Source organism: Gymnogyps californianus, chromosome 3 (assembly GCF_018139145.2).
Source record: "Gymnogyps californianus isolate 813 chromosome 3, ASM1813914v2, whole genome shotgun sequence".
Classification (NCBI taxonomy): Eukaryota; Metazoa; Chordata; class Aves; order Accipitriformes; family Cathartidae; genus Gymnogyps; species Gymnogyps californianus.
Genome location: NC_059473.1, coordinates 117,596,721 through 117,623,595, shown reverse-complemented (window position 1 = coordinate 117,623,595; position 26,875 = coordinate 117,596,721). Strand labels below are relative to the sequence as shown.

The 26,875-nt window shown below is 60.9% G+C and overlaps 1 long non-coding RNA gene across 5 annotated transcripts; it reads right to left on the bottom strand.

Annotated features, from left to right (window-relative positions):
• Positions 1-803: 803 nt before the first annotated feature.
• Positions 804-26,258, bottom strand: LOC127014694 (uncharacterized). Of its 5 annotated transcripts, none has more exons than XR_007766202.1 (3): positions 26,209-26,258; positions 13,438-13,542; positions 804-886 (listed from the first exon to the last, which is right to left on the bottom strand). It is a non-coding gene; the product is annotated as an uncharacterized LOC127014694 (long non-coding RNA). The 5 variants fall into 5 exon arrangements; XR_007766203.1 differs by lacking the exon at positions 26,209-26,258 and adding an exon at positions 13,637-13,686; XR_007766204.1 differs by lacking the exons at positions 804-886; positions 13,438-13,542 and adding exons at positions 13,038-13,099; positions 26,009-26,113.
• Positions 26,259-26,875: the final 617 nt, after the last annotated feature.

Here is a 26,875-nt window from a genome sequence, read left to right as displayed (position 1 = left end):
TTGCAGCCCATAGCGCCTCTGTATCTTCATTTTAACGATGTGATTCTCTAGTTCCCTTTTCACAGCCTCATCCAGGAAGGGCAGGTCCTGCACAATGGGAACCACCATCACATCACGCCTTTCTCGTCGCCGAGGTGTTGGAGGAGCTGAGGCTGGAACATTCTGCGGCGTCTCATCCACACTGGCTGGCAGGCCCAGTTCCTGCTCCAGTTTGGATTCTGGGATGGGGCCCTCCAAGGTCTCCTGGCCTTTGTTGTGCTGGAGAGGCGTCTCCATTTCCCGGGAGTGGACCTTGGGCACCTCTGGAGGTGGAATGGGAGCCCCCAGCTGGATCTTGAGCTCTTGCTGGTGCTGCTGCACGCTACCAGCCTCAAGGCAGCTGGCCGCCTTTTCCCCGCAGGGTGGGTGCGTTGCCGGGCCCGGCTGCTGCTCTGGGCCAGCCCTGGGATGCCCCAGGCCAGGCTGGACGCTGGAGGCACGAGCCACGTCTGCTCCATCCACAAGAGTGGGGAGAGACGCCCATGAAGAGGAGCTAACGTCGCTCGCCGTGATGGAAGTCCAGGAGTCGTCGCTTGAAAAGGACTGATACACCTCTGCAGAGGAGCTGGCTTCGCTAGTCGTGGTGGAATTGGGGGAGTCTTCTCGTGAAGGGGACAGAGAGACCCTTGAAGAGGAGCCAACGTCGCTCGCCGTGATGGAAGTCCAGGAGTCATCATTCGAAGGGGACAGAGACACCTCTGCAGAGGAGCTGGCTTCACTTGTCGTGATGGAATTGGGGGAGTCTTCTCTCGAAGGGGACAGAGAGACCCTTGAAGAGGAGCCAGTGTCGCTCGCCGTGATGGAGGTCCAGGAGCTGTCACTGCCCTCAGGCGTCTCCTGGTTGAGGCTGCGTGAGGAGGAGGAGGAGAAGGGGAAGCCTGAGCCCAGCACTCCCGAGCACCCTGGGGCTCTCCTTCCGCCGCGAAGGAGGCGGCAGACAGCATCGTTGCCGTGCGGTCCCACCCACCATGTGCCTGAGGCCCCCTCCCTGCCTGCCGGGCACAGCGTCTCCCTCTGCCCCAGGAAAAGGGGTGGACGCTGTCAGCTCTGCGCCACAGAGGTCAATCCCTCCGCAAGGGCATCACCCCTCACGTTTTAGGCCCATGGATTTGCCCCTGCCCTCCCCAAGCGGTTGCTCCCAGCCATGCCCCCTCCCTGTCCCCGTTCCCCCTCAGTGGCCTCACGTGTCCAGGTATCTTGTTAGGTCCTCGAGGGTCCTGTTGAACTGCTCGACTATTTCATACATGGCATCCATCTCCGGCTGCACATGGCACCCCTCGTGGGGCAGCTGCAGAGGGGCAGAGGGCAGTGTTAGTGGGACCTCCCTTGGTGGGGGGATACCGGCGGGGGCTATCGTGCTCCAGGGGGGACGGATCCACTTACTGGGTCTTCAAGGGCTGTAAAGCCTCCAGAAGGACAAAGGCTGCAGGCAGAGGAGACAGAGTGAGCGGACGGGGCATCCCCGGACGGGGCGGTGGGCACGTGGGGCCAGGGGGTGTCTTTGCAGGGCACCTGCCCTGGCCCAGGGGCTGCTCACCTCTGGCATCCCCCTTGTTGCGTCTGCATCGGCGCTTCTTCGGCCTCCCTTTCTACACAGGCAAGGAAAGCAGTGGGTGAGAGGGCAACATTCCCTGCCGCCTCAGCGGCACCAGCAAAAAACCAGAGCCCGGCCAGGCCCAGACCTCTGCCTGCCCCGAGCCTCCTGGCCCAGGCTGGCCAGGGCCCGCCTGGGAAACGGCCTCCCCTGCCAGGCAGGGCCTCTCCAGCCCGCCCCTGGGGCTGACCCCCCATCCCGGGCCCCTGCTGACCCCCCACCCTGCCGGCCAGGGCTCGGCTCAGCACCAGCACTGGCTCCTACCTGGGGCTTGGCCACGGTCACCGCGAGGCGGTAGACAAACACCACCAGCAGCAACCACAGCAAAACGGAGAAGGCGGCGAAGGCCGCTGGGCTGGGGAACCAGCTCATTTCCCAAGGCGTGACAGGCAGGCCTGTAACGTGCCAGAGAGAGCCAAGGAGAGCTTGAGAGGGACCAGCTGGAACCAGCTAACCCAGTCCACTTGCCCTTCCTTCCCAGCTCAAGAGCCTCTCTCTTCACCCGGCAGCTCGCAGGCAAAGTGCCGCCCGGCCTTGCTCAGCCCCACGTACCAATTCCGCCCGTGATTGTGATGCAGGCGTGACACGGGGCTGTCACCCTTTCACCAGCTGCGGTGTCACCAGCACTCGGCTATGGCAACGTTTGTGAGGCAGGGACAATGGGGGCAAGTGACCCTCCCCGAGCTGAGCTGCACCGGGCGAGGCGAACAGTCACCCGAACATTGGGCAACACCCCTCTCTTAGCCAATGCCAAAGCCTCGCTCCCTCCCACGGGGCAGCATTGACGTGCGGCAGAAGCCCCCAGGTTCCCACAGCCAGGTTGTCTCCAGCCATCGGTTGCACCCCGGTGGCTCCAGGTTCCCAGCACCACCACAGGCGCTGCGAGGGCATCTCCCCGGGGCAGTGGCTGCGGGCAGCCCCGAGGGGCTCTGCTCCACCTTGCGTGGCAGAGAAGGGCACTTTGGGAGCTGCTCCGTGGCTCACAGCACAGGAACAAAGCCACTTTCAAGACAGCTGGAAGGTGTTCATTGAAAGGCGGTAAAAGAAAAAGCTGCATTTTCACCGGCACAGGTCATCTCTGCGGCACCCATTGTCCAATGTCATCTCTGGTGTCCCGATGTCCCGTCAGTGGCTGTCTGGACCTCTTGATTTTACAGGACAATGAACTCTGTCGGTAAAACTTTATTTTGTGAGCTCATTACGAAAGAAAACAACCAAAGACGGCAAACAAGGGCTCAAACCCCTTTACACAGGCAATCTAAAGTGAATTCACTGATTCGTCACTTAATTCACGAGGTTTCTGACTCACAGTTCTGTAATTCATAACTTGTAACTGTCATTCACAACTTGTAACTGTCATTCATAACTTGTAAGTTGCAACTTGCAACTTGTAGCTCCCAACTCACAACTACCGACTCCTGACTCCCAACACTCAACTCCCAACTCCCAGCTCTCCCCTCGCAATTCCCAACTCGCGACTCCCTGCTCGCAAATCCCGACTCACAGCTCCTGGCTCGTGGCTCCCAACTCCCAGCTTGCGTCTCCCAACTCACGACTTGTGACTCCCAACTCTCAACTCTCAACTCCCAACTCGTGACTACCACCTCCCAGCTCCCAACTCCTGACTGCCAGCTCGAAACTCCCAACTCGTAACTCGCAACTCCCAAAACCCGACTGCTGACTCCCAACTCCTGACTCCCGACTCCTGACATTTAACTCGCAACTCGCAATTCATAACTCGCAGCTCCCAAATACCGACTCCCAACTCCCAACTCCCAATTCACAACTCCCAACTCCCAAACCGTAACTCGCAGCTCCTGACTCTTGACTCCCGACTCCCAAATCCCAACTCGCAGCTCCCGGCTTGCAACTCCCAGCTCCCAGCTCCCGACTCCTGACTCGCAGCTCCCGACTCCCAACTCCTGACGCCCGACTGGTGATCTGTAACTTGTAACTTTAACTCATAACTCCCGGGCTTAAGAGGAAAATAGTAACATTACCTACCGTGAGAGAGCTCATCCTTCCTCCTCCGTGACAGTGAGGGCATCCCCTGGGTCACACCGGCAAGCCCAAGAGCCTCAGGAGTCCAGCTGCTGTTGGATCCACTTTCTGCGTAACCTGACGGATTTATACCGTCCAGTGTGGACCTGCAGACTGTACCATTTCTATGAGTTCGTACATTCTGAAGCAACTACCAGACAATCAATACGTAAGCGTGATGGCTGCAGGAGACAGCAAGCTGCAGGTGATAATGGCTGCATAACGACATTTAGCCCTTCCTGGACACTGTGTCCTGCTCCCGTGTTGCTCTCGCTTTGACGTAATGGCGCTATGCCCAGCATACATCAGGCCTTAGCATGACCTCCACGTCAGCCAAAATCAGAGAAGGACTCCAGTGAACAGTCACATGCCCTCATGGGAGATGCTGGGGCTGTCAGACACCTGGCCTGATTGCCCCCGGGGAGCTCCCTCGCTCTGCAGCGGTGCCCGCTCTGCCTGGCCAGAAGGGGAAGGACTGTGCGCATCCCCTTGTGGCCCAGGGCCCTGCTCCTTCCCATCGGTGTGTGGCAGGATCTCCTTGCTGGCTGTGCTGCTGTCGGCTGTTCCCCCATGCTCCCTTTTGCAGGGGGGTGTCTCCCCATCCTCCTGAGGCATCTCCTGTGCCGCTCTCAGTAATACGCTGCAGGCCCAGCGTGGACTGGAGCCTGCGTCCCTCACAGGCATGTGTCCACAGGGTCTGCGGACTCTTCCTGCGGGCCAGGGGGCTGCTCGTCCCCAGGCAAAAAAGACTCCCATGGGCTCACTTCAGAAGAAACACATTTATTGGGAGAGCTCCTGCTCCTGGTAGGGCCTGGCGGGGATCTGCTGCTCACTGGGTCCATACCCCGCTGGGCCCTGCTGCCCCTGGACACCTGCAAGAGGAAGAGCATGGTCACACTCTGAGGGTCGGGCTGCTCTTTACACTCCCAACTAGCAGCATCTGGACAGGCTCCCCACGGGCAAGAGGAGCCGTTGTCCCCAGGACTGCTGCCGCCACCTTGCTGTCCCCTGGCCTCGCTGGCCCCATGTCCGGATGGCACCCGTCTCTCCCACTGAGCAAGCTTCACCCTGAGATGCCACCGAGTCCTTCCCCATCGCCTCCTAAGCTGGTCACAGGCTTCCGCTTTCCCCAAGGAGCCCAGACCATCCCCAAGCCCCACAACAACCTGTGACCAGCCCCACCCACCCAAAGAGCGTGGTGCCCTCAGCTGGCACCTGGTGGGCACTGAGGCTCTGCTTCCCATGCCCTTTGTCCTCTTCTCTTGGGTCTCCTCACCTCTCCTCTCCTCGCCTCTCCTCTCTTCTGCCCCAGGACTCCTGTGTCCGGCTGCTCTCACGAGGCCACGAGCCTGGCGGGAGCACACTACGGCGGAAGCCACGCATGCCGAAAGAGAGGGATCCGTATGGTGGACCCACACACACGGACCCGCTGTGATTGCTGGGCAGCAGCAGCCCTCTTCTGTTCCTGCTGCCTCTTGGCCCTGTCCTCAGCTGGACACCTTTCTCCACTGCCCTTCCCTTCCTGTGCGCGGGGCTGCAGCATCAGGTGGAGCCCAAGTCTGGGAGCCTTCACTGCCAGGCAGGCTGTGGTGCGGGGCTTTGCTGCACTTGGGGCAGAGCCTCCTGGAGCCGGCTCTGTCCTGGGCGCTTCCCTTGCCCTTCTCTGCTCCTCTCTGGCCGCAGCGCTGCAAGGCACCGGGGAGCTCCACTGCCGGGTCTGTCTTAGGCCGCTGCACGTTGCCTGGGCGCCGCTCCAGCCATAAAGCCAGCAGCTGGTTCTGCAGCTCTCCAGCGGCTTGGCTGGCCCTGTAGTAGTCAGTGAGGGCTGCGAGGAGCTCTTCCAGATGGGGGATCTGAAGGCCAGTCCCCGCAGAGTGTGGAGATGGTGCAGAGCTGAGGGTCTCTCCTCACAGGAGGGGCGTTGTGTCTGTGGGGAACTTCTGCTTGGAGGAGCTGCCATGTCTGATGGCAGCTCAGGTGTCCCCACGGCCTCACTGGAGCTGCTCTGGCCTTCCAGGGAGAGGTCTGCTTCTCCCATGGGGACGCTCTTCTCCAACAGCAGCTCTGCTGGCCCCATGTCCCCGTAGGAGATGCTGGGGCTGTCAGACACCTGGCCTGATTGCCCCCGGGGAGCTCCCTCGCTCTGCAGCGGTGCCCGCTCTGCCTGGCCAGAAGGGGAAGGACCGTCCACATCCCCTTGTGGCCCAGGGCCCTGCTCCTTCCCATCGGTGTGTGGCAGGATCTCCTTGCTGGCCGTGCTGCTGCCGGCTGTTCCCCCATGCTCCCTTTTGCAGGGGGGTGTCTCCCCATCCTCCTGAGGCATCTCCTGTGCCGCTCTCAGGAATGCTGCAGGCCCAGCGTGGACTGGAGCCTGTGTCCCTCGTGGGCATGTGTCCACAGGCTCTGCAGGACTCTTCCTGCAGACCAGGGGGCTGTGCTGCTGGCTTCCTGGTCCGAGCCTGCCTGTCCCAGTGCCGGAAGGGAGAGCGGTAGGGCAGCCCAGTGCGCCTCTGCGGAGGGGGAGGCTGAGCGGCTTTTTGCCCCAGGGCGATGTCTTCAAAGCTCTTCTCGTATTCCAGGACCTTGGTTGGCAGCCCATAGCGCCGTTGTATCTTCATTTTTACAATGTGACGCTCCAGCTGCCTTTTCACAGCCTCATCCAGGAAGGGCAGGTCCTGGACAATGGGAACCACCGTCACGTCACGCTCTTGCGGTCGCTGAGGTGTTGGAGGAGCTGAGGCTGGGACACTCTGCGGAGTCTCATCCACATCGGCTGGCAGGCCCAGTTCCCGCGGCAGTTTTGTTTGTGGCATGAGGCCCTCCAAGGTGTCCTGGCTTTTGTGGTCTGCTATAGGCATCTCCATTTCCCTGGAGTGGACCTCGGGCACCTCTGGAGGTGGAGTGGGAGCCCCCAGCTGCATCTCGAGATCTTGCTGGTGCTGCTGCACGCTGCTGGCCTCGGGGCATGTGTCCACTTCCTCCCTGCAGGGTGGATGAGTTGCTGGGCCAGGCTGCTCCTCCAGGTCAGTCCCGGGATGCCCCAGGCCAAGCTGCACGCTGGAGTCGTGAGCCGTGTCTGCTCCATCCACAAGAGTGGGGAGAGACGCTTGTGAAGAGCAGCTAACGTCGCTCGCCGTGATGGAGGTCCAGGAGTCGTCACTCAAAAGGGGCAGAGACACCTCTGCAGAGGAGCTGGCTTTGCTGGCCATGACGGAAGTGTGGGGGTCTTCTCTCGAAGGGCACAGAGAGACCCTTGAAGAGGAGCCAGTGTCGCTCGCCGTGATGGACGTCCAGGAGCTGTCGCTGCCCTCAGGCGTCTCTGAGCTGAGCCTGTGTGAGGAGAAAGAGGAGGAGGAGGGAAGCCTAAGCCCAGCACTCCCGAGCATCCCGGGGCTCTCCTTCCTGCCCTGAAGGAGACGGGCAGGCTGTATCACTGCTGTGGGGTCCCACCCAGCGTGTGCCCGAGGCCCCCTCCCTGCCTGCCGCACACAGCAGTTCCCTCTGCCCCGGAAAAGGGGGAGACACCGTCAGCTCTGTGTCACGGAGGTCACTGCCTCCAGAAGGGCGTCTCCCCTCACATTTTACGCCTGGGGATTTCCCCATGCCCTCCCCAAGCGGTAGCCCAAAGCCATGCCCCTGTCCCTCTCCCCAGTCCCTCCTCAGTGGCCTCACGTGTCCAGGTATCTGTTTAGGTTCTCCAGGATCATGTTGAACTGATCGACTGTTTCACACATGGCATCCATCTCCGGGTGTACAGGACAGCTGCAGAGAGGGCAGAGGGCAGTGTTAGTGGGACCTCCCTTGGTGGGGGGATACCAGAGGGGGGATGGCTCCACTTACCCCATCCTCGAGGGCTGTGAAGAAGCCAGGAGGACAAAGGCTGCAGGCAGAGGAGACAGAGTGAGCGGACGGGGCATCCCCGGACGGGGCAGTGGGCACGTGGGCCAGGGGTGTCTTTGCAGGGCACCTGCCCTGGCCCAGGGGCTGCTCACCTCTGGCATCCCCCTTGTTGCGTCTGCATCGCCGCTTCTTCGGCCTCCCTTTCTACACAGGCAAGGAAAGCAGTGGGTGAGAGGGCAACATTCCCTGCCGCCTCAGCGGCACCAGCAAAAAACCAGAGCCCGGCCAGGCCCAGACCTCTGCCTGCCCCGAGCCTCCTGGCCCAGGCTGGCCAGGGCCTGCCTGGGAAACGGCCTCCCTGCCAGGCAGGGCCTCTCCAGCCCGCCCCTGGGGCTGACCCCCATCCGGGCCCCTGCTGACCCCCCACCCTGCCGGCCAGGGCTCGGCTCAGCACCAGCACTGGCTCCTACCTGGGGCTTGGCCACGGTCACTGCGAGGCGGTAGACAAACACCACCAGCAGCAACCACAGCAAAACGGAGAAGGCGGCGAAGGCCGCTGGGCTGGGGAACCAGCTCATTTCCCAAGGCGTGACAGGCAGGCCTGTAACGTGCCAGAGAGAGCCAAGGAGAGCTTGAGAGGGACCAGCTGGAACCAGCTAACCCAGTCCACTTGCCCTTCCTTCCCAGCTCAAGAGCCTCTCTCTTCACCCGGCAGCTCGCAGGCAAAGTGCCGCCCGGCCTTGCTCAGCCCCACGTACCAATTCCGCCCGTGATTGTGATGCAGGCGTGACACGGGGCTGTCACCCTTTCACCAGCTGCGGTGTCACCAGCACTCGGCTATGGCAACGTTTGTGAGGCAGGGACAATGGGGGCAAGTGACCCTCCCCGAGCTGAGCTGCACCGGGGAGGCGACAGTCACCCGGACGCTGGGCAACGGCCAGCACAGCTGGACCAAGCTCCGCACAGCTGGGCCACGGCCAGCCCACCCCGTCCCGAGAGCTGGCCCTGTGCAGCACCATACAAAGCCTCTGGCCTCTCCCTCGGAAGGGCCAAATCCCAGGTCCTGGCCTGCACTGCCCCTCCGAGACCCCAGGAACTGCCTGCTGGCCCTCTCGAGTCCCACCCGGCCTAAGCCTGTCCCCATCCCCAGGGTGGTGTCCAGTGTCTGTAACCGGAGTGGGGCTGCTCCTGCCAGCCCCCTGCCTGCCCTGCTCCCTGGCTGGGGCTGTGGGACAGGCCCTGGGTGCTGGGCCCTGCCCTTCTGTCCCCCTGGCTCCGCCACCCCTCATTGCTCCCTTCTGCCTGCTTGGGGACCCTGCTCACCTCCTCCTCTCCTCCTCAGCCTTTCTGGCTGCTCAGGCCTGTTCTCTCCGGGTGACGTCGACGCCTCTCATTGGCTCAGCCGCCAGGGACTCCCCTGATTGGCTGAGCTCTGACAGGCCTCCTGTCTGTTGTGAAGCCTTCTGGAAACGACTGGAACCGGCTGTGAGTGGCACAGGGCAGCCCCGGCCTCCCTCACAGAGGCCTCCCCTCACAGAGGCCTCCCCAGCAGCCCCGCCACGGCCAAAACCTTGTTGTTAATGCCCGGCGCAGGCCACCCCTCGCCCCTGCAGAACAGAGATCAAAGACCTGCCGCTGGAGCGGTCGTTCGTGACAGCCTCTGCCCTCAGCGCCATCACCGCCTCCACAGACTTGCGCCGTAAGCGTGACCCGTCTCTTGTGGGGAACAGGGGTGGCCGCAGGGACGAGGTGTCCCTGCTCCCAGCAAACCTTACCCGCCGCCCCTGCAAGGCACCGAGAGGCAGAGGGCTGCAGCAGCTGGAGCATCTGTTCATTACAAACTCCCCCTCTTCTCGCTACGAAACACGCGTCCAGATCACCTCCAGCTGTTTGAATGGCCCAAGATCAGAGGTTTCACGCTTTGTCCCTCCCAGGGGGCAGCTTCTTGGCAGAAACTGCAGGATCGGTGCATGGCTCCGCACACCCCTCTCTTAGCCGATGCCAAAGCCTCGCTCCCTCCCACGGGGCAGCACTGACGTGCGGCAGAAGCCCCCAGGTTCCCACAGCCAGGTTGTCTCCAGCCATCGGTTGCACCCCGGTGGCTCCAGGTTCCAGCACCACCACAGGCGCTGCGAGGGCATCTCCCCGGGGCAGTGGCTGCGGGCAGCCCGAGGGGCTCTGCTCCACCTTGCGTGGCAGAGAAGGGCACTTTGGGAGCTGCTCCGTGGCTCACAGCACAGGAACAAAGCCATTTTCAAGACAGCTGGAAGGTGTTCATTGAAAGGCGGTAAAAGAAAAAGCTGCATTTTCACTGGCAGAGGCAGCCTCACCCCTTCCCACGCAGGACATCCCTGCAGCGTCCCCACTACAAAACATTGTCAGGGAAAGCCCCATGCACACAGAAATGAGATGCCCCCACAGGGACAGGGGAGAGAATAGGAAGGACAACAGCGGTAAAACTCATGTGTTGAAATAAAGGCAGAACAGTCGCTCTCCGACTACTGTCACGGGCAAAGGACTCTCACCTTGGGGAATTTAACTTAATTTTAAACATAGAATTACTGGTATGGGCATTGGGAAGCAAAGATGATAAGCATTTGGGCTGTCGGGAACCTCGTGAAGTTCAACAAGGAGAAGTGCAAAGTCCTGCGCCTGGGGGGAACAAGCCCCTGCACCAGTATATGCTGGGGGCCACCCAGCTGGAAAGCAGCTTGGCAGAAAAGGATCTGAGGGTCCTGGTGGACACCAAGTGGAAGACGAGCCAGCAATGTGCCCTTGCAACAAAGAAGGCTAATGGCATCCCGGCTGCATTAGCCAAAGTATTGCCAGGAGGTCGAGGGAGGTGATCCTTCTCCTTTACTCAGCACTGGTGAGGTCACACCTGGCTCCTGCATCCAGTTCTGGACTCCTCAGTACAAGAGAGACATGGCCATACTGGAGAGAGCCTAACAAAGGGCCACGAAGATGATGAAGGGAGTGGAGCATCTCACATATGAGGAAAGGCTGAGAGAGCTGGGACTGTTCAGCCTAGAGACAAGAAAGCTCAGGGGGGATCTTACGAATTTATATAAATACCTGAAGGGAGGATGCAAAGAAGACGGAGCCAGGCTCTTTTTGGTGGTGTGCAGTGACAGGACAAGAGGCGAGGGACACAAACTGAAACATGGGAGGTTCCCTCTGAACATCAGGAAACACTTTTTCACTGTGAGGGTGACCAAGCACTGGCACAGGTTGCCCAGGGAGGCTGTGGAGTCTCCATCCTTGGAGATACTCAAAAGCTGTCTGGACACAGTCCTGGGCAAGCGGATCGAGGTGGCCCTGGTTGAGCAGGGGGCTTGGACCAGGTGACCTCCAAGGTCCCTACCAACGTCAACCATTCTGTGATTTAAACACTTAAGGAAATGCAGGGAGACCTGCAAGAGCTCTTCCATCACGCTCCCCTCTGCCAGCCCTCACTGCTCTTTTCTGCCTGCTAGGGGATCCTGCTCACGTCCTCCTCCTCAACCTTTTTCTCGCTTCAGTATGTGCTTGAGCATGTAGAGCTCCAAGTGAACCCCAGAGCTCCGGGTTGTGATCCTGCCACTCTCGCAGGGCTTCCAGGTCACCTCCGTGCCACAGCCCTGATCTGCCTTGAAAGGGAGAGGCAGGGATTTTGGAGGAGGTGAACCCACCCCGTACCACAGCCAGGAGGAGAGTGGTGCCCACAGAGGCATTTATCTGCTATTCCCAGGGTCACTGCCTGTTGTTGTAGTGCAGCCAGAACAGGCGCTGGGGCCTCCATCTTCTCTGTCCCATGGTGGACACCAAACTTCATTGCTCTCTGCCACTTGCTGCCTTGAAGGACCTGCACTGCTCCCGGCACTGAAAGGCAGCTGTGGTGTGCAGGGGACCTCCAGGAAGCCGGGCAGCCCATGCTGCCTCTGGAAGTGGGAAAGACACTATGGGCACAGTGGTCCTGGCAGATCTGAGAGGCAGACACCTCTTAAACCAGCCCAGAAGTTCTGCCCATAGCCTTGGTTTCCCCTTGAGAAAACAGGGGTTGTAAATTTCCTTTTCTGTCTTGCTATGTAACTTCTCTTGGAAAGCTGCCTCCTGCTTCCCTTCTCCTTGGCAGACACAAGTACCATTTGTGTAAGCCACCTCCAAACCCTTCATAGTGCAGAGTAAGAACGACTCAAGACATACACAGACAGACTGCTGGGGCCCCAAGCCTGGACTTGTATTTTTTATTCTCCTTCAGATGAGCTATATGAGCTCAGGAAATCAACAAACTTTGGTCACTGTTGAGCAGGAAATGTTCGCGGCTTTGGGGCAGTGCCCGCTCTGCCTGGCCAGAAGGGGAAGGTCCGTGCACACCCCCTTGAGTCCCAGGGCCCTGTTCCTTCCCATCGGTGCCCGGCAGGGTCTCCTTGCTGGCCGTGCTGCTGCCGGCTGTTCCCCACGCCTCCTTTTCTTCCCCCACGCTGCTGGCCCAGAGTGGACTGGAGCCTGCATCCCTAGCAGGCATGTGTCCACAGGCTCTGCGGACTGTTCTTGCAGGCCAGGGGGCTGTCCTGCCGGCTTCCTGGTCCGAGCGTGCCTGTTCCAGTGCTGGAAGGGGAGCGGTAGGGCAGCCCAGGGTGCCTCTGCGGAGGGAAAGGCTGAGACGCTGTTTATCTCAAAACGAGCCTTTCAAAGCTCTCCTCACATTCCAGCATCCTCATTTGCAGCCCATAGCGCCTCTGTATCTTCATTTTAACGATGTGATTCTCTAGTTCCCTTTTCACAGCCTCATCCAGGAAGGGCAGGTCCTGACAATGGGAACCACCATCACATCACGCCTTTCTCGTCGCCGAGGTGTTGGAGGAGCTGAGGCTGGAACATTCTGCGGCGTCTCATCCACACTGGCTGGCAGGCCCAGTTCCTGCTCCAGTTTGGATTCTGGGATGGGGCCCTCCAAGGTCTCCTGGCCTTTGTTGTGCTGGAGAGGCGTCTCCATTTCCCGGGAGTCGGACCTTGGGCACCTCTGGAGGTGGAATGGGAGCCCCCAGCTGGATCTTGAGCTCTTGCTGGTGCTGCTGCACGCTACCAGCCGCAAGGCAGCTGGCCGCCTTTTCCCCGCAGGGTGGGTGCAGTTGCCGGGCCCGGCTGCTGCTCTGGGCCAGCCCTGGGATGCCCCAGGCCAGGCTGGACGCTGGAGGCACGAGCCACGTCTGCTCCATCCACAAGAGTGGGGAGAGACGCCCATGAAGAGGAGCTAACGTCGCTCGCCGTGATGGAAGTCCAGGAGTCGTCGCTTGAAAAGGACTGATACACCTCTGCAGAGGAGCTGGCTTCGCTAGTCGTGGTGGAATTGGGGGTCTTCTCGTGAAGGGGACAGAGAGACCCTTGAAGAGGAGCCAACGTCGCTCGCCGTGATGGAAGTCCAGGAGTCATCATTCGAAGGGACAGAGACACCTCTGCAGAGGAGCTGGCTTCACTTGTCGTGATGGAATTGGGGGAGTCTTCTCTCGAAGGGGACAGAGACACCTTGAAGAGGAGCCAGTGTCGCTCGCCGTGATGGAGGTCCAGGAGCTGTCACTGCCCTCAGGCGTCTCCTGGTTGAGGCTGCGTGAGGAGGAGGAGGAGAAGGGGAAGCCTGAGCCCAGCACTCCCGAGCACCCTGGGGCTCTCCTTCCCGCCGCGAAGGAGGCGGCAGACAGCATCGTTGCCGTGCGGTCCCACCCACCATGTGCCTGAGGCCCCCTCCCTGCCTGCCGGGCACAGCGTCTCCCTCTGCCCAGGAAAAGGGGTGGACGCTGTCAGCTCTGCGCCACAGAGGTCAATCCCTCCGCAAGGGCATCACCCCTCACGTTTTAGGCCCATGGATTTGCCCCTGCCCTCCCCAAGCGGTTGCTCCCAGCCATGCCCCCCTCCCTGTCCCCGTTCCCCCTCAGTGGCCTCACGTGTCCAGGTATCTTGTTAGGTCCTCGAGGGTCCTGTTGAACTGCTCGACTATTTCATACATGGCATCCATCTCCGGCTGCACATGGCACCCCTCCGTGGGGCAGCTGCAGAGGGGCAGAGGGCAGTGTTAGTGGGACCTCCCTTGGTGGGGGATACCGGCGGGGGCTATCGTGCTCCAGGGGGGACGGATCCACTTACTGGGTCTTCAAGGGCTGTAAAGCCTCCAGAAGGACAAAGGCTGCAGGCAGAGGAGACAGAGTGAGCGGACGGGGCATCCCCGGACGGGGCGGTGGGCACGTGGGGCCAGGGGGTGTCTTTGCAGGGCACCTGCCCTGGCCCAGGGGCTGCTCACCTCTGGCATCCCCCTTGTTGCGTCTGCATCGGCGCTTCTTCGGCCTCCCTTTCTACACAGGCAAGGAAAGCAGTGGGTGAGAGGGCAACATTCCCTGCCGCCTCAGCGGCACCAGCAAAAAACCAGAGCCCGGCCAGGCCCAGACCTCTGCCTGCCCCGAGCCTCCTGGCCCAGGCTGGCCAGGGCCCGCCTGGGAAATGGCCTCCCCTGCCAGGCAGGGCCTCTCCAGCCCGCCCCTGGGCTGACCCCCCATCCCGGGCCCCTGCTGACCCCCACCTGCCGGCCAGGGCTCGGCTCAGCACCAGCACTGGCTCCTACCTGGGGCTTGGCCACGGTCACCGCGAGGCGGTAGACAAACACCACCAGCAGCAACCACAGCAAAACGGAGAAGGCGGCGAAGGCCGCTGGGCTGGGGAACCAGCTCATTTCCCAAGGCGTGACAGGCAGGCCTGTAACGTGCCAGAGAGAGCCAAGGAGAGCTTGAGAGGACCAGCTGGAACCAGCTAACCCAGTCCACTTGCCCTTCCTTCCCAGCTCAAGAGCCTCTCTCTTCACCCGGCAGCTCGCAGGCAAAGTGCCGCCCGGCCTTGCTCAGCCCACGTACCAATTCCGCCCGTGATTGTGATGCAGGCGTGACACGGGGCTGTCACCCTTTCACCAGCTGCGGTGTCACCAGCACTCGGCTATGGCAACGTTTGTGAGGCAGGGACAATGGGGGCAAGTGACCCTCCCCGAGCTGAGCTGCACCGGGCGAGGCGACAGTCACCCGAACATTGGGCAACACCCCTCTCTTAGCCGATGCCAAAGCCTCGCTCCCTCCCACGGGGCAGCATTGACGTGCGGCAGAAGCCCCCAGGTTCCCACAGCCAGGTTGTCTCCAGCCATCGGTTGCACCCCGGTGGCTCCAGGTTCCCAGCACCACCACAGGCGCTGCGAGGGCATCTCCCCGGGGCAGTGGCTGCGGGCAGCCCCGAGGGGCTCTGCTCCACCTTGCGTGGCAGAGAAGGGCACTTTGGGAGCTGCTCCGTGGCTCACAGCACAGGAACAAAGCCACTTTCAAGACAGCTGGAAGGTGTTCATTGAAAGGCGGTAAAAGAAAAAGCTGCATTTTCACCGGCACAGGTCATCTCTGCGGCACCCATTGTCCAATGTCATCTCTGGTGTCCCAATGTCCCGTCAGTGGCTGTCTGGACCTCTTGATTTTACAGGACAATGAACTCTGTCGGTAAAACTTTATTTTGTGAGCTCATTACGAAAGAAAACAACCAAAGACGGCAAACAAGGGCTCAAACCCCTTTACACAGGCAATCTAAAGTGAATTCACTGATTCGTCACTTAATTCACGAGGTTTCTGACTCACAGTTCTGTAATTCATAACTTGTAACTGTCATTCACAACTTGTAACTGTCATTCATAACTTGTAAGTTGCAACTTGCAACTTGTAGCTCCCAACTCACAACTACCGACTCCTGACTCCCAACACTCAACTCCCAACTCCCAGCTCTCCCCTCGCAATTCCCAACTCGCGACTCCCTGCTCGCAAATCCCGACTCACAGCTCCTGGCTCGTGGCTCCCAACTCCCAGCTTGCGTCTCCCAACTCACGACTTGTGACTCCCAACTCTCAACTCTCAACTCCCAACTCGTGACTACACCTCCCAGCTCCCAACTCCTGACTGCCAGCTCGAAACTCCCAACTCGTAACTCGCAACTCCCAAAACCCGACTGCTGACTCCCAACTCCTGACTCCCGACTCCTGACATTTAACTCGCAACTCGCAATTCATAACTCGCAGCTCCCAAATACCGACTCCCAACTCCAACTCCCAATTCACAACTCCCAACTCCCAAACCGTAACTCGCAGCTCCTGACTCTTGACTCCCGACTCCCAAATCCCAACTCGCAGCTCCCGGCTTGCAACTCCAGCTCCCAGCTCCCGACTCCTGACTCGCAGCTCCCGACTCCCAACTCCTGACGCCCGACTGGTGATCTGTAACTTGTAACTTTAACTCATAACTCCCGGGCTTAAGAGGAAAATAGTAACATTACCTACCGTGAGAGAGCTCATCCTTCCTCCTCCGTGACAGTGAGGGCATCCCCTGGGTCACACCGGCAAGCCCAAGAGCCTCAGGAGTCCAGCTGCTGTTGGATCCACTTTTCTGCGTAACCTGACGGATTTATACCGTCCAGTGTGGACCTGCAGACTGTACCATTTCTATGAGTTCGTACATTCTGAAGCAACTACCAGACAATCAATACGTAAGCGTGATGGCTGCAGGAGACAGCAAGCTGCAGGTGATAATGGCTGCATAACGACATTTAGCCCTTCCTGGACACTGTGTCCTGCTCCCGTGTTGCTCTCGCTTTGACGTAATGGCGCTATGCCCAGCATACATCAGGCCTTAGCATGACCTCCACGTCAGCCAAAATCAGAGAGGACTCCAATGAACAGTCACATGCCCTCATGGGAGATGCTGGGGCTGTCAGACACCTGGCCTGATTGCCCCCGGGGAGCTCCCTCGCTCTGCAGCGGTGCCCACTCTGCCTGGCCAGAAGGGGAAGGACCGTGCGCATCCCCTTGTGGCCCAGGGCCCTGCTCCTTCCCATCGGTGTGTGGCAGGATCTCCTTGCTGGCTGTGCTGCTGTCGGCTGTTCCCCCATGCTCCCTTTTGCAGGGGGGTGTCTCCCCATCCTCCTGAGGCATCTCCTGTGCCGCTCTCAGTAATACGCTGCAGGCCCAGCGTGGACTGGAGCCTGCGTCCCTCACAGGCATGTGTCCACAGGGTCTGCGGACTCTTCCTGCGGGCCAGGGGGCTGCTCGTCCCCAGGCAAAAAAGACTCCCATGGGCTCACTTCAGAAGAAACACATTTATTGGGAGAGCTCCTGCTCCTGGTAGGGCCTGGCGGGATCTGCTGCTCACTGGGTCCATACCCCGCTGGGCCCTGCTGCCCCTGACACCTGCAAGAGGAAGAGCATGGTCACACTCTGAGGGTCGGGCTGCTCTTTACACTCCCAACTAGCAGCATCTGGACAGGCTCCCCACGGGCAAGAGGAGCCGTTGTCCCCAGGACTGCTGCCGCCACCTTGCTGTCCCCTGGCCTCGCTGGCCCCATGTCCGGATGGCACCCGTCTCTCCCACTGAGCAAGCTTCACCCTGAGATGCCACCGAGTCCTTCCCCATCGCCTCCTAAGCTGGTCACAGGCTTCCGCTTTCCCCAAGGAGCCCAGACCATCCCCAAGCCCCACAACAACCTGTGACCAGCCCCACCCACCCAAAGAGCGTGGTGCCCTCAGCCTGGCACCTGGTGGGCACTGAGGCTCTGCTTCCCACGCCCTTTGTCCTCTTCTCTTGGGTCTCCTCACCTCTCCTCTCCTCGCCTCTCCTCTCTTCTGCCCCAGGACTCCTGTGTCTGGCTGCTCTCACGAGGCCACGAGCCTGGCGGGAGCACACTACGGCGGAAGCCACGCATGCCGAAAGAGAGGGATCCGTATGGTGGACCCACACACACGGACCCGCTGTGATTGCTGGGCAGCAGCAGCCCTCTTCTGTTCCTGCTGCCTCTTGGCCCTGTCCTCAGCTGGACACCTTTCTCCCACTGCCCCTTCCCTTCCTGTGCGCGGGGCTGCAGCATCAGGTGGAGCCCAAGTCTGGGAGCCTTCACTGCCAGGCAGGCTGTGGCGCGGGGCTTTGCTGCACTTGGGGCAGAGCCTCCTGGAGCCGGCTCTGTCCTGGGCGCTTCCCTTGCCCTTCTCTGCTCCTCTCTTGGCCGCAGCGCTGCAAGGCACCGGGGAGCTCCACTGCCGGGTCTGTCTTAGGCCGCTGCACGTTGCCTGGGCGCCGCTCCAGCCATAAAGCCAGCAGCTGGTTCTGCAGCTCTCCAGCGGCTTGGCTGGCCCTGTAGTAGTCAGTGAGGGCTGCGAGGAGCTCTTCCAGATGGGGGATCTGAAGGCCAGTCCCCGCAGAGTGTGGAGATGGTGGCAGAGCTGAGGGTCTCTCCTCACAGGAGGGGCGTTGTGTCTGTGGGGAACTTCTGCTTGGAGGAGCTGCCATGTCTGATGGCAGCTCAGGTGTCCCCACGGCCTCACTGGAGCTGCTCTGGCCTTCCAGGGAGTGGTCTGCTTCTCCCATGGGACGCTCTTCTCCAACAGCAGCTCTGCTGGCCCCATGTCCCCGTAGGAGATGCTGGGGCTGTCAGACACCTGGCCTGATTGCCCCCGGGGAGCTCCCTCGCTCTGCAGCGGTGCCCGCTCTGCCTGGCCAGAAGGGAAGGACCGTCCACATCCCCTGTGGCCCAGGCCCTGCTCCTTCCCATCGGTGTGTGGCAGGATCTCCTTGCTGCCGTGCTGCTGCCGGCTGTTCCCCCATGCTCCCTTTTGCAGGGGGTGTCTCCCCATCCTCCTGAGGCATCTCTTGTGCCGCTCTCAGGAATGCTGCAGGCCCAGCGTGGACTGGAGCCTGTGTCCCTCGTGGGCATGTGTCCACAGGCTCTGCAGACTCTTCCTGCAGACCAGGGGGCTGTGCTGCTGGCTTCCTGGTCCGAGCCTGCCTGTCCCAGTGCCGGAAGGGAGAGCGGTAGGGCAGCCCAGTGCGCCTCTGTGGAGGGGGAGGCTGAGCGGCTTTTTGCCCCAGGGTGAGCTCTTCAAAGCTCTTCTCATATCCCAGGACCTTGGTTGGCAGCCCATAGCGCCGTTGTATCTTCATTTTTACAATGTGACGCTCCAGCTGCCTTTTCACAGCCTCATCCAGGAAGGGCAGGTCCTGCACGATGGGAACCACCATCACGTCACGCTCTTGCGGTCGCTGAGGTGTTGGAGGAGGTGATGGAGCCTGTGTCCCTCGTGCGCATTGTGTCCACAGGCTCTGCAGACTCTTTCTGCGGACCAGGGGGCTGTGCTGCTGGCTTCCTGGTCCGAGCCTGCCTGTCCAGTGCCGGAAGGGAGAGCGGTAGGGCAGCCCAGTGCGCCTCTGCGGAGGGGAGGCTGAGCGGCTTTTTGCCCCAGGGTGAGCTCTTCAAAGCTCTTCTCGTATTCCAGGACCTTGGTTGGCAGCCCATAGCGCCGTTGTATCTTCATTTTTACAATGTGACGCTCCAGCTGCCTTTTCACAGCCTCATCCAGGAAGGGCAGTCCTGGACAATGGGAACCACCGTCACGTCACGCTCTTGCGGTCGCTGAGGTGTTGGAGGAGCTGAGGCTGGGACACTCTGCGGAGTCTCATCCACATCGGCTGGCAGGCCCAGTTCCCGCGGCAGTTTTGTTTGTGGCATGAGGCCCTCCAAGGTGTCCTGGCTTTTGTGGTCTGCTATAGGCATCTCCATTTCCCTGGAGTGGACCTCGGGCACCTCTGGAGGTGGAGTGGGAGCCCCAGCTGCATCTCGAGATCTTGCTGGTGCTGCTGCACGCTGCTGGCCTTGGGGCATGTGTCCACTTCCTCCCTGCAGGGTGGATGAGTTGCTGGGCCAGGCTGCTCCTCCAGGTCAGTCCCGGGATGCCCCAGGCCAAGCTGCACGCTGGAGTCGTGAGCCGTGTCTGCTCCATCCACAAGAGTGGGGAGAGACGCTTGTGAAGAGCAGCTAACGTCGCTCGCCGTGATGGAGGTCCAGGAGTCGTCACTCAAAAGGGGCAGAGACACCTCTGCAGAGGAGCTGGCTTTGCTGGCCATGACGGAAGTGTGGGGTCTTCTCTCGAAGGGCACAGAGAGACCCTTGAAGAGGAGCCAGTGTCGCTCGCCGTGATGGACGTCCAGGAGCTGTCGCTGCCCTCAGGCGTCTCTGAGCTGAGCCTGTGTGAGGAGAAAGAGGAGGAGGAGGGGAAGCCTAAGCCCAGCACTCCCGAGCATCCCGGGGCTCTCCTTCCTGCCCTGAAGGAGACGGGCAGGCTGTATCACTGCTGTGGGGTCCCACCCAGCGTGTGCCCGAGGCCCCCTCCCTGCCTGCCGCACACAGCAGTTCCCTCTGCCCCGGAAAAGGGGGAGACACCGTCAGCTCTGTGTCACGGAGGTCACTGCCTCCAGAAGGGCGTCTCCCCTCACATTTTACGCCTGGGGATTTCCCATGCCCTCCCCAAGCGGTAGCCCAAAGCCATGCCCCCTGTCCCTCTCCCCAGTCCCTCCTCAGTGGCCTCACGTGTCCAGGTATCTGTTTAGGTTCTCCAGGATCATGTTGAACTGATCGACTGTTTCACACATGGCATCCATCTCCGGGTGTACAGGACAGCTGCAGAGAGGGCAGAGGGCAGGATTAGTGGGACCTCCCTTGGTGGGGGGATACCAGAGGGGGGATGGCTCCACTTACCCCATCCTCGAGGGCTGTGAAGAAGCCAGGAGGACAAAGGCTGCAGGCAGAGGAGACAGAGTGAGCGGACGGGGCATCCCCGGACGGGGCGGTGGGCACGTGGGGCCAGGGGGTGTCTTTGCAGGGCACCTGCCCTTGCCCAGGGGCTGCTCACCTCTGGCATCCCCCTTGTTGCGTCTGCATCGCCGCTTCTTCGGCCTCCCTTTCTACACAGGCAAGGAAAGCAGTGGGTGAGAGGGCAACATTCCCTGCCGCCTCAGCGGCACCAGCAAAAAACCAGAGCCCGGCCAGGCCCAGACCTCTGCCTGCCCCGAGCCTCCTGGCCCAGGCTGGCCAGGGCCCGCCTGGGAAACGGCCTCCCTGCCAGGCAGGGCCTCTCCAGCCCGCCCCTGGGGCTGACCCCCCCCCCCCACCCACCCTGCCGGCCAGGGCTCGGCTCAGCACCAGCACTGGCTCCTACCTGGGGCTTGGCCACGGTCACCGCGAGGCGGTAGACAAACACCACCAGCAGCAACCACAGCAAAACGGAGAAGGCGGCGAAGGCCGCTGGGCTGGGGAACCAGCTCATTTCCCAAGGCGTGACAGGCAGGCCTGTAACGTGCCAGAGAGAGCCAAGGAGAGCTTGAGAGGGACCAGCTGGAACCAGCTAACCCAGTCCACTTGCCCTTCCTTCCCAGCTCAAGAGCCTCTCTCTTCACCCGGCAGCTCGCAGGCAAAGTGCCGCCCGGCCTTGCTCAGCCCCACGTACCAATTCCGCCCGTGATTGTGATGCAGGCGTGACACGGGGCTGTCACCCTTTCACCAGCTGCGGTGTCACCAGCACTCGGCTATGGCAACGTTTGTGAGGCAGGGACAATGGGGGCAAGTGACCCTCCCGAGCTGAGCTGCACCGGGGGAGGCGACAGTCACCCGGACGCTGGGCAACGGCCAGCACAGCTGGACCAAGCTCCGCACAGCTGGGCCACGGCCAGCCCACCCCGTCCCGAGAGCTGGCCCTGTGCAGCACCATACAAAGCCTCTGGCCTCTCCCTCGGAAGGGCCAAATCCCAGGTCCTGGCCTGCACTGCCCCTCCGAGACCCAGGAACTGCCTGCTGGCCCTCTCGAGTCCCACCCGGCCTAAGCCTGTCCCCATCCCCAGGGTGGTGTCCAGTGTCTGTAACCGGAGTGGGGCTGCTCCTGCCAGCCCCCTGCCTGCCCTGCTCCCTGGCTGGGGCTGTGGGACAGGCCCTGGGTGCTGGGCCCTGCCCTTCTGTCCCCCTGGCTCCGCCACCCTCATTGCTCCCTTCTGCCTGCTTGGGGACCCTGCTCACCTCCTCCTCTCCTCCTCAGCCTTTCTGGCTGCTCAGGCCTGTTCTCTCCGGGTGACGTCGACGCCTCTCATTGGCTCAGCCGCCAGGGACTCCCCTGATTGGCTGAGCTCTGACAGGCCTCCTGTCTGTTGCGCAGCCTTCTGGAAACGACTGGAACCGGCTGTGAGTGGCACAGGGCAGCCCCGGCCTCCCCTCACAGAGGCCTCCCCTCACAGAGGCCTCCCCAGCAGCCCCGCCACGGCCAAAACCTTGTTGTTAATGCCCGGCGCAGGCCACCCCTCGCCCCTGCAGAACAGAGATCAAAGACCTGCCGCTGGAGCGGTCGTTCGTGACAGCCTCTGCCCTCAGCGCCATCACCGCCTCCACAGACTTGCGCCGTAAGCGTGACCCGTCTCTGTGGGGAACAGGGGTGGCCGCAGGGACGAGGTGTCCCTGCTCCCAGCAAACCTTACCCGCCGCCCCTGCAAGGCACCGAGAGGCAGAGGGCTGCAGCAGCTGGAGCATCTGTTCATTACAAACTCCCCCTCTTCTCGCTACGAAACACGCGTCCAAGATCACCTCCAGCCGTTTGAATGGCCCAAGATCAGAGGTTTCACGCTTTGTCCCTCCCAGGGGGCAGCTTCTTGGCAGAAACTGCAGGATCGGTGCATGGCTCCGCACACCCCTCTCTTAGCCGATGCCAAAGCCTCGCTCCCTCCCACGGGGCAGCATTGACGTGCGGCAGAAGCCCCAGGTTCCCACAGCCAGGTTGTCTCCAGCCATCGGTTGCACCCCGGTGGCTCCAGGTTCCCAGCACCACCACAGGCGCTGCGAGGGCATCTCCCCGGGGCAGTGGCTGCGGGCAGCCCCGAGGGGCTCTGCTCCACCTTGCGTGGCAGAGAAGGGCACTTTGGGAGCTGCTCCGTGGCTCACAGCACAGGAACAAAGCCATTTTCAAGACAGCTGGAAGGTGTTCATTGAAAGGCGGTAAAAGAAAAAGCTGCATTTTCACTGGCAGAGGGCAGCCCTCACCCCTTCCCACGCAGGACATCCCTGCAGCGTCCCCACTACAAAACATTGTCAGGGAAAGCCCCATGCACACAGAAATGAGATGCCCCACGGGGACAGGGGAGAGAATAGGAAGGACAACAGCGGTAAAACTCATGTGTTGAAATAAAGGCAGAACAGTCGCTCTCCGACTACTGTCACGGGCAAAGGACTCTCACCTTGGGGAATTTAACTTAATTTTAAACATAGAATTACTGGTATGGGCATTGGGAAGCAAAGATGATAAGCATTTGGGCTGTCGGGAACCTCGTGAAGTTCAACAAGGAGAAGTGCAAAGTCCTGCGCCTGGGGAGGAACAAGCCCCTGCACCAGTATATGCTGGGGGCCACCCAGCTGGAAAGCAGCTTGGCAGAAAAGGATCTGAGGGTCCTGGTGGACACCAAGTGGAAGACGAGCCAGCAATGTGCCCTTGCAACAAAGAAGGCTAATGGCATCCCGGGCTGCATTAGCCAAAGTATTGCCAGGAGGTCGAGGGAGGTGATCCTTCTCCTTTACTCAGCACTGGTGAGGTCACACCTGGCTCCTGCATCCAGTTCTGGACTCCTCAGTACAAGAGAGACATGGCCATACTGGAGAGAGCCTAACAAAGGGCCACGAAGATGATGAAGGGAGTGGAGCATCTCACATATGAGGAAAGGCTGAGAGAGCTGGGACTGTTCAGCCTAGAGACAAGAAAGCTCAGGGGGGATCTTACGAATTTATATAAATACCTGAAGGGAGGATGCAAAGAAGACGGAGCCAGGCTCTTTTTGGTGGTGTGCAGTGACAGGACAAGAGGCGAGGGACACAAACTGAAACATGGGAGGTTCCCTCTGAACATCAGGAAACACTTTTTCACTGTGAGGGTGACCAAGCACTGGCACAGGTTGCCCAGGGAGGCTGTGGAGTCTCCATCCTTGGAGATACTCAAAAGCTGTCTGGACACAGTCCTGGGCAAGCGGATCGAGGTGGCCCTGGTTGAGCAGGGGGCTTGGACCAGGTGACCTCCAAGGTCCCTACCAACGTCAACCATTCTGTGATTTAAACACTTAAGGAAATGCAGGAAGACCTGCAAGAGCTCTTCCATCACGCTCCCCTCTGCCAGCCCTCACTGCTCTTTTCTGCCTGCTAGGGGATCCTGCTCACGTCCTCCTCCTCAACCTTTTTCTCACTTCAGTATGTGCTTGAGCATGTAGAGCTCCAAGTGAACCCCAGAGCTCCGGGTTGTGATCCTGCCACTCTCGCAGGGCTTCCAGGTCACCTCCGTGCCACAGCCCTCATCTGCCTTGAAAGGGAGAGGCAGGGATTTTGGAGGAGGTGAACCCACCCCGTACCACAGCCAGGAGGAGAGTGGTGCCCACAGAGGCATTTATCTGCTATTCCCAGGGTCACTGCCTGTTGTTGTAGTGCAGCCAGAACAGGCGCTGGGGCCTCCATCTTCTCTGTCCCATGGTGGACACCAAACTTCATTGCTCTCTGCCACTTGCTGCCTTGAAGGACCTGCACTGCTCCCGGCACTGAAAGGCAGCTGTGGTGTGCAGGGGACCTCCAGGAAGCCGGGCAGCCCATGCTGCCTCTGGAAGTGGGAAAGACACTATGGGCACAGTGGTCCTGGCAGATCTGAGAGGCAGACACCTCTTAAACCAGCCCAGAATTTCTGCCCATAGCCTTTGGTTTCCCCTTGAGAAAACAGGGGTTGTAAATTTCCTTTTCTGTCTTGCTATGTAACTTCTCTTGGAAAGCTGCCTCCTGCTTCCCTTCTCCTTGGCAGACACAAGTACCATTTGTGTAAGCCACCTCCAAACCCTTCATAGTGCAGAGTAAGAACGACTCAAGACATACACAGACAGACTGCTGGGGCCCCAAGCCTGGACTTGTATTTTTTATTCTCCTTCAGATGAGCTATATGAGCTCAGGAAATCAACAAACTTTGGTCACTGTTGAGCAGGAAATGTTCGCGGCTTTGGGGCAGTGCCCGCTCTGCCTGGCCAGAAGGGGAAGGTCCGTGCACACCCCCTTGAGTCCCAGGGCCCTGTTCCTTCCCATCGGTGCCCGGCAGGGTCTCCTTGCTGGCCGTGCTGCTGCCGGCTGTTCCCCCACGCCTCCTTTTCTTCCCCCACGCTGCTGGCCCAGAGTGGACTGGAGCCTGCATCCCTAGCAGGCATGTGTCCACAGGCTCTGCGGACTGTTCTTGCAGGCCAGGGGGCTGTCCTGCCGGCTTCCTGGTCCGAGCGTGCCTGTTCCAGTGCTGGAAGGGGGAGCGGTAGGGCAGCCCAGGGTGCCTCTGCGGAGGGAAAGGCTGAGACGCTGTTTATCTCAAAACGAGCCTTTCAAAGCTCTCCTCACATTCCAGCATCCTCATTTGCAGCCCATAGCGCCTCTGTATCTTCATTTTAACGATGTGATTCTCTAGTTCCCTTTTCACAGCCTCATCCAGGAAGGGCAGGTCCTGCACAATGGGAACCACCATCACATCACGCCTTTCTCGTCGCCGAGGTGTTGGAGGAGCTGAGGCTGGAACATTCTGCGGCGTCTCATCCACACTGGCGGGCAGGCCCAGTTCCTGCTCCAGTTTGGATTCTGGGATGGGGCCCTCCAAGGTCTCCTGGCCTTTGTTGTGCTGGAGAGGCGTCTCCATTTCCCGGGAGTGGACCTTGGGCACCTCTGGAGGTGGAATGGGAGCCCCCAGCTGGATCTTGAGCTCTTGCTGGTGCTGCTGCATGCTACCAGCCTCAAGGCAGCTGGCCGCCTTTTCCCCGCAGGATGGGTGCGTTGCCGGGCCCGGCTGCTGCTCTGGGCCAGCCCTGGGATGCCCCAGGCCAGGCTGGACGCTGGAGGCACGAGCCATGTCTGCTCCATCCACAAGAGTGGGGAGAGACGCCCATGAAGAGGAGCTAACGTCGCTCGCCGTGATGGAAGTCCAGGAGTCGTCGCTTGAAAAGGACTGATACACCTCTGCAGAGGAGCTGGCTTCGCTAGTCGTGGTGGAATTGGGGGAGTCTTCTCGTGAAGGGGACAGAGAGACCCTTGAAGAGGAGCCAACGTCGCTCGCCGTGATGGAAGTCCAGGAGTCATCATTCGAAGGGGACAGAGACACCTCTGCAGAGGAGCTGGCTTCACTTGTCGTGATGGAATTGGGGGAGTCTTCTCTCGAAGGGGACAGAGAGACCCTTGAAGAGGAGCCATCGTCACTCGCCGTGATGGAGGTCCAGGAGCTGTCACTGCCCTCAGGCGTCTCCTGGTTGAGGCTGCGTGAGGAGGAGGAGGAGAAGGGGAAGCCTGAGCCCAGCACTCCCGAGCACCCTGGGGCTCTCCTTCCCGCCGCGAAGGAGGCGGCAGACAGCATCGTTGCCGTGCGGTCCCACCCACCATGTGCCTGAGGCCCCCTCCCTGCCTGCCGGGCACAGCGTCTCCCTCTGCCCCAGGAAAAGGGGTGGACGCTGTCAGCTCTGCGCCACAGAGGTCAATCCCTCCGCAAGGGCATCACCCCTCACGTTTTAGGCCCATGGATTTGCCCCTGCCCTCCCCAAGCGGTTGCTCCCAGCCATGCCCCCCTCCCTGTCCCCGTTCCCCCCTCAGTGGCCTCACGTGTCCAGGTATCTTGTTAGGTCCTCGAGGGTCCTGTTGAACTGCTCGACTATTTCATACATGGCATCCATCTCCGGCTGCACATGGCACCCCTCCGTGGGGCAGCTGCAGAGGGGCAGAGGGCAGTGTTAGTGGGACCTCCCTTAGTGGGGGGATACCGGCGGGGGCTATCGTGCTCCAGGGGGGACGGATCCACTTACTGGGTCTTCAAGGGCTGTAAAGCCTCCAGAAGGACAAAGGCTGCAGGCAGAGGAGACAGAGTGAGCGGACGGGGCATCCCCGGACGGGGCGGTGGGCACGTGGGGCCAGGGGGTGTCTTTGCAGGGCACCTGCCCTGGCCCAGGGGCTGCTCACCTCTGGCATCCCCCTTGTTGCGTCTGCATCGGCGCTTCTTCGGCCTCCCTTTCTACACAGGCAAGGAAAGCAGTGGGTGAGAGGGCAACATTCCCTGCCGCCTCAGCGGCACCAGCAAAAAACCAGAGCCCGGCCAGGCCCAGACCTCTGCCTGCCCCGAGCCTCCTGGCCCAGGCTGGCCAGGGCCCGCCTGGGAAACGGCCTCCCCTGCCAGGCAGGGCCTCTCCAGCCCGCCCCTGGGGCTGACCCCCCATCCCGGGCCCCTGCTGACCCCCCACCCTGCCGGCCAGGGCTCGGCTCAGCACCAGCACTGGCTCCTACCTGGGGCTTGGCCACGGTCACTGCGAGGCGGTAGACAAACACCACCAGCAGCAACCACAGCAAAACGGAGAAGGCGGCGAAGGCCGCTGGGCTGGGGAACCAGCTCATTTCCCAAGGCGTGACAGGCAGGCCTGTAACGTGCCAGAGAGAGCCAAGGAGAGCTTGAGAGGGACCAGCTGGAACCAGCTAACC